Raw genomic sequence first — 13,215 nt, 5'->3', positions numbered from 1 at the left:
ACCTGGATGCTCTTCTCTCCAGATCCCAGACCTGGCTTCAAGCACCATCCACCTGCCCGAGAACCCTCCCTGGTCTACTCTGTAACTCCTTTAAATTGTGTGCTCAGCTTTCCTTAGTGAGCCTAGCAATGAGAGGAAAAAAATGAATTCTTTTTCTGGGAGAATCAGGGAGACATGGATAATAATAGGCACTAAAAATCTTTATGGAATGGGACACTGAGGACATAACTATAGCAGAAAGGTCAATGACAGCTGACAAGTGGCAAGGAAATACTTAGTTAGGGAAAACGAAATCACTGCCTTCTATACCAAGGCAGGGTTTATCTGCTTCACCTGTTCCTAAATAAGCATGTTAATTCTGGGGGAGGATCATAAGAAATACTTGTAGACAAAAGTTTAAAAACATGTAACCAACCAAGAGTAAAAAGAAGATAAATCTGGTGTGACTTTTCATTTACTGTTAGCAGAGTTAAGACAATGATCACATTTAAGTATTGTGTGGACTAGAAATTTACCCTGGCATCATGCATTGACATTTTTTTGGTCATTTTAACATAGCTTACTTATGTAGAACAATTTTGGCAGTATATCTTCAGTCACAGGTAAGACTGTAGGTGGTGAGATCGTAGACAAGCAGTTACCTAAATTTAGTGTTTACATTTTTGATGTTTTTCACTTATTGGATTTTTATTAATATGCTGACTAGTTTATCTACTTGACCAGTCGTTGCATTAAAAAGTTGCTCTTTGGGGTTTCATTGCCTTGATGTTTGAGTGTAATCTAACATTTTCACAAAGTGTTTATTTTGCATGACCTTAACAAATGTTTTAACCAATTAAAAAAGAAAGCAGGATGTTGTTGACACTGTATGTTGAAATGTTAACATTTTAGTACTTACAGTGTTTATCAGTCTGCAGTATTGTGTAATTAGTAATTATTTCAGGGGCGATACTTCGTTCCTTTTCACGTGAGTAGATGCAGTATAATATCACTGTATACTGTATCACTGTATTCTTTAGATTGAGAAAACAATACAAAAGTTGCATGCTAAAAAAAAAACCCACTAAGGTGCTTGGCAGTGGGTGGAATCAGAAAATGTGAAATTTCTCAAAAACTTATTGACTTAAATAATTTTGCCTATGTTACACATTAAAAAAAAAAAGAAAAACTTTACCCTTTTTCTTTTCTTTTCTTTTCTTTTTTTCCTTTTTTGGCTGCATCACATGGCATGTGGGATCTTAGTTCCCTGACCAGGGATTGAACCCACGGCCCCTGCAGTGGAAGCATGGAGTCTTAACCACTGGATCACCATGGAAGTCCCCAAACTTTACACTTTTTGTAGGAAAAAAAATGGTGTATTTTACATAAAGTATACCTCCTTAAAACTGAATTTAAAACAAGAATTTACAACCTCCCCTTCAAGGCCACTGCCCTAAACCTGCTCCACTTCCTATATTCATCATCTCTGCCATTCCAGCCATCTCACTGTCACTACTCCTCTTCTCCCTCTAACAATCAACAAATCTCAGCAATCCTACCTCAGAATACCCCTCCTTTCTCTTTCGCTGCCACTGAGATCAGGCCCTCATTTTATCTTGTTAAAACTGTCTTCCTGACATAAGTTTATCTGCACTTTAGCACATCTAACGTAATGCAGCCACAGTCGTCCTTCTAAAAATTAAATCTGGAGAGTTTCCACTTCCACTAAGGGCAGAGTTGCTCCTAATAGACCAACCATTTCTGCAGATAAAAAACTATAGATTCGGGCTTCCCTGGTGGCACAGTGGTTGAGAATCTGCCTGCTAATGCAGGGGACACGGGTTTGAGCCCTGGTCTGGGAAGATCCCACATGCCGCGGAGCAACTAGGCCCGTGAGCCACAACTACTGAGCCTGCGCGTCTGGAGCCTGTGCTCCGCAACAAGAGAGGCCACGATAGTGAGAGGCCCACGCACCGCGATGAAGAGGGGCCCCCGCTTGCCGCAACTAGAGAAAGCCCTCGCACAGAAACTAAGACCCAACACAGCCAAAAATAAATTAATTAATTAATTTTAAAAAAAAAATCTAGTGGTTTTCAAAGTGTTGTCCTGGACCAGCACCTGGGAATCATAAATTCTTTAAAAAAAACAAAAACAAAAAACTATAGATTCTACACAAAATGTAAAAAAACACCTATCTAAAGATACTAAAGGGGGCTTCCCTGGTGGCACAGTGGTTGAGAGCCTGTCTGCCGATGCAGGAGACACAGGTTCGTGCCCTGGTCTGGGAAGATCCCACATGCCGCGGAGCGGCTGGGCCAATGAGCCATGGCCACTGAGCCTGTGCGTCCGGAGCCTGTGCTCCGCAACGGGAGAGGCCACAACAGTGAGAGGCCCGTGTACCGCAAAAAAAAAAAAAAAAAAAAAAGATACTAAAGAACAAACAAAAACCAGGAGAAGACCTGACAACTGGAAGAAGTAAATACCACTATTGTTTCCTGTTTTCTTAATGGCTATTCATCTTTCACCTAAGGACAAACCCCAGACAGCTCTGTGCTGATGACTAAAACTGAGATAGAAGCCTTGCAGTCTTACCAGCTCAAGAGCCAAAGGACAAAACTGGGAGCTACCATAACAGCTAGAAAATGAGGGAGAAATCCCCAAAAGATAAAAGCCACAAATGGGGAACCCCCAATTCTGCATATAAATCTATCTAAATCTCTGGATGATCCCTGAACCACGCATGCACAGAAGAGACTCCAAGGAACCCATCTACAGATAAATGAACTCAACAGAGACCACAGCTGCTGCCCACCAAACATGTATGTATGATGTTTAAGCCCAACCAAGGAAATAGCCTGATAAAACAAATTTAAACAAACAAACCACAAGATTTAATGGAGGAATACAACAGAATCCAGAGTCTCTACAATGTATTATTCACAATATTCAGGATTCAACCCTAAATTACCAATGTACAAAGAAACAGGAAAAGCAGGGTCTGCAAACTATGGTCTGTAGATCAAACCCAGACTGCTATCTATTTTTGTAAATGAAGTTTTATTGGAACACAGCCATGCTCATTTTGCTTACTTACTGTCTATGGCTGCTTTCATGCTACAACAGCAGAGCTGAGTAGCTGTGACAGGTGGTCTACAAAGCCTCAAGTATTTACTATATGGCAGTTAATCCCTTCCCTCTACCCTGAGCCACTGGCAACTGATCTGCTTTCTCTCACTATAGTTTTGTCTCTTCTAGAACTTCACGTAAATAGAATCATACAGTGCATACCTTTTGCGTCTAGTTTCTTATTTAGAATAATGCTTTTGATTCTGACTCCTGGTCAAGAAAAAAGGCAATCGATAGAAAGGACTCCAAGGAGACCAAGATGTTGGAATTAGCAGGTAAAGAGTTAAGGCATCTATTTTAACTATGCAAAAGAACATAAAGGAAAAAATATGCTCACAAGGAGTGAACATATAAGAACTCTTCACGGAGAAATAGAAACTATAAAAAAGACTAAACTGAAATGAAAGAACTGAAAAATACAATACTGGAAATATAAAATTCAATGCATGGGCTTAATAGACTGGAAATGATATAATAAAAAGTAAACTTGAAGACACATCAAGAGAAATTATCCAATATGCTGAACAGAGTAAAAAAGAATTGGAGGGCTTCCTGGTGGCACAGTGGTTAAGAATCCGCCTGCCAATGCAGGGGACACAGGTTCAAGCCCTGGTCCGGGAAGATCCACATGCCACAGGGCAACTAAGCCCGTGTGCCACAACTACTGAGCCTGCACTCTAGAGCCTGCAAGCCACAACTACTGAGCCCACGCGCCTACAGCCTATGCTCAACAAGAGAAGCCACTGCAATGAGAAGGCCGCGCACCGCAATGAAGAGTAGCCCCCACTCGCCGCAACTAGAGAAAGCCTGTGCCCAGCAACGAAGACCCAACGCAGTCAAAAATAAATATTAAAAAAAAAGAATTGGAAAGAAATGAAAGAGCCCCCATGAGCTATAGGACAATATCAAAAGTTCTAACACATGTGAAAGTGGAGTCCCAGAAGGAAAGGAGGGAATGGGACAGGAAAAATATTTGAAAATTATGTCAAAATTTCACAAATTTGGTGAAATACATAACTTTACAGAATAAGCAGCTGAGAAAACCCCAAACAGGTAAAACAGGAAGAAAGCCACACCTGGGAAAATCAAAGTCAAACTGCTGAAAACCAAGGATAGAAAACATTGAAAGAAACCATAGCGAAAAAATGACACAGTACACAGAGAGAAACAACTGTCACTGACTTCTCATCAGAAACAACAGGAGACAGTTTATATTAGAAGAACACCTTCAACTGAGTAAACAAATTGTTGGATATTCACACAATGGACAACTACTCAGCATTAAAAAGGAATGAACATCGATATCTATTTTAAAAATTGATTCAATAATTAATAACCTTCCAAAACAGAAAATACCAGGCCCAGATGGGTTCACTAGTGAATTCTACCACACATTTAAGGAAGAAATTATAACAATTCTCTACAATCTTTTAGAAGACAGAAGCAGAGGAAATACTTCCTAATTCAGTCTATGAGGCCAGCACTTACCCTAGTACCATAACCAGACAAAAATAAAAGAAGAAAAAGCTACAGACCAATATCTTTCATGAACACAGATGCAAAAATCCTTCACAAAATATTAGCGAATCAATACAAAAAAGTATAAAAAGAATCATGACCAAGTGGGATTTACCCCAGGTATGCAAGGCTAATTCAACATTCAAAAATCAATTAATATTATCCATCACATCAAAAGACTAAAAAAGAAAAATCAAATGATCATGTCAACAGATGCAGAAAAAGCATTTGACAAAATCCATCATCCATTAATGGTAAAAATTCTCAGTAAACTAGGAATAGAGGGGAACTTTCTCAACATGGTAGACATCTACAAAAAAGTCTACAGTTAACATCATACTCAAGAGTGAGAAACTTGAAGTTTCCCAAGATCAGGTACAAGGTAAAGAAGTCCCCTCTCACCACCCCTTTTCAACATCATACTGGAAGTCCTTGAAAATGTAATAAAGCAAGAAAAAGAAATAAAAGGTATACAGACTGAAAAGGAAGACATAAAACTGTCTTTGTTTGCAAATGACATGATCATCCACTTATAAAATTGGAAAGAACAGACAAAAAAACCCTCCTTGAACTAATAAGCTGTTAAAGCAAGGTTGCACAACACAAGGTTAATATACAAAGGTCAATTGCTTTCCTAAATGCTAACAACGAACAAGTGGAATTTGGGACTTCCCTGGCAGTCCAGTAGTTAAGACTCTGCACTTCCAATGCAGGGGGTGTGGGTTCAATTCCTGGTCAGGGAACTAAGATCCCACAAGTCACATTGTGCGGCCAAAAAAAAGAATAAGTGGAATTTGAAATTAAAAACACAATTATCATTTACACTACATACACTTAGGTATAAATCTAACAAAATATGTACAAGATCTGTATGAGGAAAAGTACAAAACTATGATGAACAATATCAAAGAAGAACTAAATAAATGGAGAGATATTCCATGTTCATGGAAAGGAAGACTCAACATTGTCAAGATGTCAGTTCTTCCCAACTTGATCTACAGAGTCAACACAATCCCAATCAAAATCCCAGCAAGTTATTCTATGGATATCAACAAATTGACTCTAAAGTTTATAAGAAGAGGCAAAGGATCTAGAATAAGCAACACAATATTGAAAGAGAAGAACAAAATTGGAAGACTGATGCTACTCAACTTCCAGACTTACTATAAAGCTATAAAATCAAGAAAGCGTGGTATTTGTGAAAGAATAGGCAAATAGATCAGTGGAACAGAACAGAGAGCCTAGAAATAGAACTCCATAAACACAGTCAACTGATCTTTAACAAAGAAGTGAAGATAATAAAATGGAGCAAAGAGTCTCTTCAACAAATGGTGCTAGAACTGGACATCCACATGCAAAAAAAAAATGGATCTAAACACAGACCTTACACCTTTCACAAAAATTAACTGAAAATGGATCATGGACCTAAATGTAAAATGCAAAACTATAAAACTCCTAGAAGACAACATAGGAGAAAACCTAAATGAATGATATAACACCAAAGACATGATCCACAAAAGAAATACTTGATAAATTAGACTTCATTAAAATTAAAAACTTCTGGTAATTCCCTGGCAGTTCAGTAATTAGGATTCCACGCTTCCACTGCCAAGGGCCTGGGTTCAATCCCTGATCAGGGAACTAAGATCCACAAGCCATGCAGTGAGGCCAAATAAATAAATAAAATTAAAAACTTCTGCTCTGTGAAAGAAAGTATCAAGAAAATCAGAAGACAAGCCACAGACTGGGAGAAAATATTTGCAAAAGACACATCTGACAAAGGAATGTTATCCAAAGGATACAAAGAGCTCTTAAAATTCAACAATAAAACAAACAATAAGGAAGTTCCCTGGTGGCCTAGTGGTTGGGATTCCAGGCTTTCACGGCCGTGGCCCGGGTTCAATCCCTGGTCAGGCAATTGAAATCCTGGAGGCCACACAGCACAGCCAAAAAAATAGGAATAAAATTAAATTTAAAATATCATCTCTCAGTTTAAAAACAAAAAAGATTTTAAAAATGGGCCAAAGACTTTAACAGACACCTCACCAAAAAAGATATACAGGTGGCAAATGAGGATATGAAAAGATGTTCTACATCGTTTGTCATCAGGGAAATGCAAATTAAAACAATGAGATACCACTACATACCTATTAAAAGGACCAAAATCCAGAACACTGACAACGACAAATGCTGGCGAGGATGTGGAGCAACAGGAACTCTCATTCATTTCTGTTGGGAATGCAAAGTGGTACAGCCACTCTGGAAGACAGTTTGCCAGTTTCTTACAAAACTAAACATACTCTTACCATATGATCCAGCCATCACACTTCTTGGTATCTACCTAAAGGAGCTGAAAACTTATGTTCATACAAAAATTTGCACTTGGATATTTATAGCAGCTTTATGCAAATTGCCAAAACTTGGAAGCAACCAAGATGTCCTTCAAAGATGAATAAATAAAAAACTGTTGTACATTCAAACAATGGAATATTATTCAATGCTAAAAAGAAATGAGCTATCAAGCCATGAAAAGACATGGAGAAACCTCAAATGCATAGTACTAAGTGAAAGAAGCCAATCTGAAAGCCTACATATTGTATGATTCAACTATACAGCACTCTGGAAGAAGCAAAACTATGGAGACAATAAAAAGATCAGTTGGGGAGTGGGGGATAAACAGGCAGAGCACCGAGGATGGGCAGTGAAAAATACTCTGTATAATAATAAATATATGTCATTATACATTTGTCCAAATCATAAAGTGTATAACACCAAGAGTGAACCCTAAGGTAAACTATGTACTTTGAGTGATTATGATGTGTCAATGTAGGTTCACCTTTGGTAAAAAATGTACCACGCTAGTGAGTAACGTTGATAAAGGGAAGGCTATGCATGTGTATGGGCAGGGGGCATAAGGGAAATCTCTGTACCTCCCTCTCAATTTTGTTGTAAACTTCAAACTGCACTAAAAAAATTAAGTCTTTTAAAAAAAAGCAATGAACTACTGATATAGTTCACATTCATCACATCATAGATGAATCTCAAAAATGTAAGTGAAAGAAAGGCACGAATGTCTAGAAAAGATAAGTGTAATCTACAGTGACAGCAGATCAGTGTTTACCTGGGAATGGTGGGGAGGAAGCACAGTGATTAAGAAGGAATACAGGGGGCTTCCCTGGTAGCTCAGTGGTTGAGAGTCTGCCCGCCGATGCAGGGGACACGGGATCATGCCCCGGTCCGGGAATATCCCGCATGCTGCGGAGCAGCTAGGCCCGTGAGCCATGGCCGCTGAGCCTGCGCATCCGGAGCCTGTGCTCCGCAACGGGAGAGGCCACAGCAGTGAGAGGCCCGCGTACTGCAAAAAAAAAAAAAAAAACAAAAAAACAGAATACAGGGAAGATTTTAGGGTAGTGGGTATGTGCTATACCTTGACTGTGTTAGTGTTTACATGTGTGATTAATTTGTCAAAACTCATCAAACTGTAACTTAAAATAAGTGCATTTTATTGCATGTAAATTATACCTAAATTTTTTTGATTTTTTAAAAAAATCTGAAGGATAATTCTAAGTTTCAACAATTAAAACTATGAAAATTTCCCAAATACTTTATTCAAGAAAATTACAACTCTTTCTAATATAGCATAATCAACAGGCATGTAGTTTGTCTTTATGATGCATGTTGCCAGTGAATTAAATAGATGTGTATTCTGGGTGGAAGAGGCCAAATTAAAATGGAATTCTAAAGAATAGTCAATGAATTAATATTCAATTCACAAAATAAAAACGTAGACCTAAATCTAATCATATCAATAATCATATTAAATACAAATACACTAAAAGCCTATTATTAAAAGTAAGCTTGTCAGAATAGATCAAAAAGAAAGACCCAATTATATGTTGTCTACAAAACATATAAAAATGTAGATAGGTTGAAGGTAAAAGATGGCAAAATATATACTGTGTAAAGAGTAAGCATATATAACTGTAATATCTATATTAATATTACATAAAATAAACATTAAGAGTATGACCAAGATAGAGACATTTCATAATGATAAAATGTCAATGTCAATGATGAAGATAATTCATCAAGAATACATAACAATCATAACTGTATATGCATCTAACAACACAGCTTCAAAATATAAGAAACAAAAATGGACAGAATTAAAAAGAAAAACAGAAAAATCTATAATCACAGAGATTTTAACATCGCCCCCTCAGCAACTGATATAACTAAATTTTTAAAATAAAAAAAATACAGAATACTGTTCCTCACTAAAAGTAGACATAAAAATCCTTCAAAAATATTAGCAAGTCAAATCCAGCAATATATAAACAATAACATATCTTGCCCAAGTTGGGTGTAATCACAAGAATGGAGAATTGGTTTAACATTTGAAAATAAATCAACGTAATTCACTATATTAACAGAATAAAGGAGAAAAAGCATTTGATAATTTTAACAGATGCAGAAAAACCATTTGATAAAATTAAGCATCCAATCATATTAAGAACTCTCAGAATATCTGTTGTTTTTGTAGAAAATGATAAGCTGCTTCTCAAATATATATATGTAAGTGCAAACAACCTAGAATATCCAAAGCAATCTTGAACAAAAAGAAGACGACTTTGGGACTTCCCTGGTGGGGCAGTGGTTAAGAATCCGCCGGCCAATGCAGGGGACATGGGTTCAATCCCTGGTCCGGAAAGATCCCACATGCCACGGAGCAACTAATCCCGTGCACCACAACTACTGAGCCTGCGTGCCACAACTACTGAAGCCCTTGCGCCTAGAGCCCATGGTCTGCAACAAGAGAAGCCACTGTAATGAGAAGCCCGTACACCACAACGAATAGTAGCCCCCCCACTCACCGCAACTAGAGATAGCCTGCACACAGCAATGAAGACCCAACGCAGCCAAAAATTAATTATTTTTTTAAAGTTAAAAAAAAAAAGCAGAAGACTTTGCATAATCTGACTTCATGACTTACTATAAACCTATAATAATTACAACACTGTGATCTGACATAAAGATAGGCAAATATATCAATGCAATAGATTGGTACTGTACTCAGAATAAACCCACTATTTATACAAATGACTCATACTGCCATTTGGTTTTTGGCGAAGGTGTCAAGCAACCCAATGGGGAAAGTCTTTTCAACAAATGGTGCCAGAACAACTGGATATCCACATGGGAAAAAATTAACTTCAACCCCTACTTCTCACCATACACAAAAATTAATCTGAGATGGATCAGAGACATAAATATTAAAAGCTAAAATGATAAAGCTTCCATAAGAAAACAGAGGAGAACATCTTTGCTACTTCAGGGGAGGCAGAGGTTTCTTAGGACAGAGAATGCAATACCTGTAAATGGAAACTTGATAAATTAGACATCATTGAAAGTAAATTTTCTGCTCACCAAAAGATGCAATTTTAAAATGAATAGATAAGTCAGAGACTGGAAGAAAATTTTCACGGAACATGTAACTGACAAAAGACTATTTGGAATATGTAAAGAGCATCTACTATACAGTCATAGAAAGCCAAAACCTCAATTCCCGCAAAAAAGGTGTGCGTAGGGGGGAATATTTGACAGGACGCTTCACAAAAACAGGTAAATTAATGACCAATAAGCACATGGAAAAAGTGATCAACATCATTAGTCACTAGGGAAATGCAAATCAAAACCACAATGAAATACTACTGCACAACCACTTGAATGGCAAGGATATGAAGCAACCCAAACTCTCAAACATTGTAGGTAGAGTATAAAAAGGTATATCCACTTTGGAAATATGTTTGGCCTTTTCTTATAAAACTAAACATATACCTACCCTACAACCCAGCAATTGTATTCCTAGGAATTTATCCAAGAGAAATAAAAGTATATGATCACACAAAGACTTGCACTTGAATATTCACAGCTTTATTCATAATAGTCAAAAACCTGGAAACTGCTACCTACCATCAACAGGAAGATGGATAAACTGTGGTATGTTAACAAGAAGAATACTACTCAAGAATAAAAAAGACAGCATGAAAACTACCAAAAGCATTATGCTGAATGAAAGAAAAGAGTACATGTTGTATGATTTCATTTATGTGACATTCTAGAACATACAGAATTAGTCTTCGATAAAAAAGTCAGAACAGTAGTTACCTTTGGGAGTGTAAGGACAGGGAATGACAGGGAAGGTACATGAGAAATTATCTGGTTTAATCATAGTATTCTCTATATCTTGATGGGCTTTGAATTACAAGGGTATATACATTTGTCAAAACTCACTGAATGGTACAACTTAATATTTATATATTTAACTGCATATACAATTTATTACCACAAAAAAGGAAACACAAATAATATTAAAGTCTAATTAATGATATACAAGTTTGTGAGTTTATAGGTGAACTTACTGATGACTACATCTTACTCTAATATGCATAAAAAACAAGATGGACTGATGAATAGATAGAGGGAAAGATACTGTTGAAACAAATTTAATAGAACGTTAATTGCTGAATCTAGGTGGTGAGTGTTAGTGTACGATACTTGCAGTTTCTCTGAATGTTTGAAAATTTTCATAATAAAATATTGGGGGAAAAATCAATCCAATAACCTAATCCCTCTACCTAAAAATCCCTATTGGTTACAGTCAATAATTACCAATAGCGGGACTTCCCTGGTGGTGCAGTGGTTAAGAATCCGCCTGCCAATGCAGGGGACACAGGTTCGAGCCCTGGTCCGGGAAGATCCCACATGCCACAGAGCAACTAAGCCTGTGCATCGCAACTACTGAGCCTGCGCTCTAGAGCCCGTGAGCCACAACTACTGAGCCTGCACACCACAACTACTGAAGCCCGTGTGCCTAGAGTCCGTGCTCTGCAACAAGAGCAGCCACTGCAATGAGAAGCCCACGCACCGCAATGAAGAGTAGCCCCGCTCGCCGCATCTAGAGAAAGCCCGAGTGCAGCAACAAAGACCCAGTGCAGCCAAAAATAAATAAATAAATAAATAAATAAATTATTTTAAATTACCAATAGCCTTTAATCAGACCTGGTTCTCATTTCCTACCCTATAGTTTCTGACGCTGTTAACCACCTTCTCCCGTTGAAACCCTATACTACTATTTTAAACTGCTTCCTTTTCCTTCTCTGATTATTCTTTTTGCCTTCTCTTCCTCTTTCTACTCCCAAACTGCAGGTGTACCTCAAAGTTCAGAACTGAGCCCTACTCTATACTTTTTCCCACAGAAAATTCACTCCTATCATTTTAACTATCACCTATATGCAACTCCAAATGAAGACATAGCATCTCTTCTGTATTCAAGTCTCCCATTTCTAATTGCCTACTAAGTATTTTAACTTGCATGTCCCGTATCATCAAAAGTATTACTTTATCCTCAAAATTTAGAACTGGTATTCTACTTCCCGATTACTGTCCATGGCGGCACAGAGTTACCCAGGGTCAAAACAATGAAGTTATTTTTGACTTCTCCCTCTGTCCTAATCCTTAAAATAATCCGACACCAATCCCTCCTAAATCCATTTCTCCCTTTTCATTCAACCACCATTAGTCTTATAATAATTCTTATAAACTCACTTTATTGTTAAGAGCTTACTGGTTGATGTCTCAGCCTCTGTCTCTCCTCATAATTCATCCTGCATACTTCTAAAACACCTCCAATTATGTAAACCGTTTATATAACTTCTATGATTTCCCGTATCTAAAAGAAACTATTACGTGCTCAGCAGAAAAAGTTAAACAAGATGTGTTACTTGCCGTGGTAGCAAATCTCCAAAAATGGAGTCGTCCCAGTGAACCAGGCCTCCTCCTCGCAGTCCCCTCCCACACTGAATCTGGGCTGGCCCTGTCACTCATGTTAACCAACAGAATGCCACAGTAGTAGCACTGTACTGGTCCCAAGTCTATGCCTTAAGAAAGCCTGGAAACCTCCACTTTTGTACTCTTGGGAGCCCTGAGCCACCAAGTAAGAAATCTGGCTCCTTAGCTGGAAAGACCACCTGGAGAGGAAAAAGTCCTGAGACAGCATGGAGAGATAGAGTGAAAAGGCCTAGACATCCCAGAGTCCCACCGGAACTCAGCTTTCCACGTGTCCCTGCCAAGGCAGAAATATGAATGAAGCCATCTTAGACATTCCAGCCCCAGTTGCCACATAACGGCAGCTACAGGAAAGACTCCAAAGGACACTAGAAGAACCATCCATCTGAGACTCAATCAACCCAAAGAATTGAGAGAAATAATAAAATATTGTTGCTGTTTTAAGACACTAAGTTCTACAGTGTTTTTTTGACAGCGATAGATAATCGAAATACCTGCCCTCAAGAAGCTAACTATATAATGTGGGAAACATTCCAGTAAACACAAAAGACCATCAGAGGTCAGTGTTATGACAGAAGCATACACACCGTGCTAGGTGAATACGGAGGAGGGTCATCTAAATTAAATGGTCAGGGTGTGTGAAGGGGAGGATAAGGGGAGTATCTGGGAAAGCTTTCTAGAGCAGTTGATACAGGCTGAGTTTTAAGTGAGTTCAGGATACAACATGTAGTAGTTAGGTATAAA

General features: G+C 38.0%; 1 protein-coding gene across 5 annotated transcripts in view; it reads right to left on the bottom strand.

The window, feature by feature from the left end:
• Positions 1-13,215, bottom strand: part of RNF214 (ring finger protein 214) — a 58,294-nt gene that overhangs the window by 26,649 nt on the left and 18,430 nt on the right. The gene's annotated exons all lie outside the window — the stretch shown is intronic.

This window comes from Pseudorca crassidens, chromosome 9 (genome assembly GCF_039906515.1).
Source record: "Pseudorca crassidens isolate mPseCra1 chromosome 9, mPseCra1.hap1, whole genome shotgun sequence".
Taxonomy (NCBI): domain Eukaryota; kingdom Metazoa; phylum Chordata; class Mammalia; order Artiodactyla; family Delphinidae; genus Pseudorca; species Pseudorca crassidens.
This window is presented reverse-complemented; position numbering and strand designations above follow the sequence as displayed.